General features: G+C 29.7%; 1 protein-coding gene across 1 annotated transcript in view; it reads left to right on the top strand.

The window, feature by feature from the left end:
* HPSE2 (heparanase 2 (inactive)) overlaps window positions 1-851 on the top strand; it is a 640,767-nt gene that overhangs the window by 121,619 nt on the left and 518,297 nt on the right. The window lies entirely within an intron of this gene.

Consider the following 851-nt stretch of genomic DNA (forward strand, 5'->3'; position numbering starts at 1 on the left):
CAGGAATAAAACAGAAGCATCACTACAGATCCCACAGACATTAAAAGGATAATAATGTAATATTATGAACAATTCTATGGCAATAAATTCAACAACTTAAATAAAATAGGCAACCCTTTTTTAAAAAAGATAAAAATTTATGAAGAAATACAAAATCTGAATAACCCCTGTATGTATCAAAGAAAGCATAATAAAATTTTTGCATGAATCAAACTCCATGCCCATCTGAGTTCACTGGAAAGTTCTATCAACCTTTAAGGAGACTTAATATCAATGTTACATAAACACTTTCAGAAAAATAAACGAGAAAAGGATGTTTCCACTTTATTTTATAAGCCAGCTTAATCCTGATACCAAAATCTGACAAGGACATTACAAAAAAAGAAACTTACAGACAAATAGCCCAAATCCTCAACTATATTAATTAACAGGAAAAGACAGTGTTTTCAACAAATGCTGCTAGGATAAATGGATAAACATATGGAAAAAACGAATATTACTCTCCCCCTGACACATTAATTAATGTGAAATGGATCACAGACCTCAGTGTAAAAGCAAAACTATAAAATGTCTAGAAGAAAAGACGAAAGAAAATTTTTGTGGCCTTGAGAGTTGACAAGGATTTCTTAGATATAACACCAAGAACATAAAACATAAAAGAAAATTTTGATAAATTGGACTTACCATAACTAAAACTTTCTGCTTCACAGAGCAGAGTTTTATAAAACTGAGTAAAAGTTAGCAGTTCACTCACAGAAGAAAGCATAAACAGATTGTGGGTTAGTCATACAATGGAAAACAACTTGGAATTTTTTTAATTTATTTTTTATTTTTTGAAATGGATCAGTTAT

The sequence above is a fragment of the Ursus arctos genome, unplaced genomic scaffold, assembly GCF_023065955.2.
Source record: "Ursus arctos isolate Adak ecotype North America unplaced genomic scaffold, UrsArc2.0 scaffold_7, whole genome shotgun sequence".
Classification (NCBI taxonomy): Eukaryota; Metazoa; Chordata; class Mammalia; order Carnivora; family Ursidae; genus Ursus; species Ursus arctos.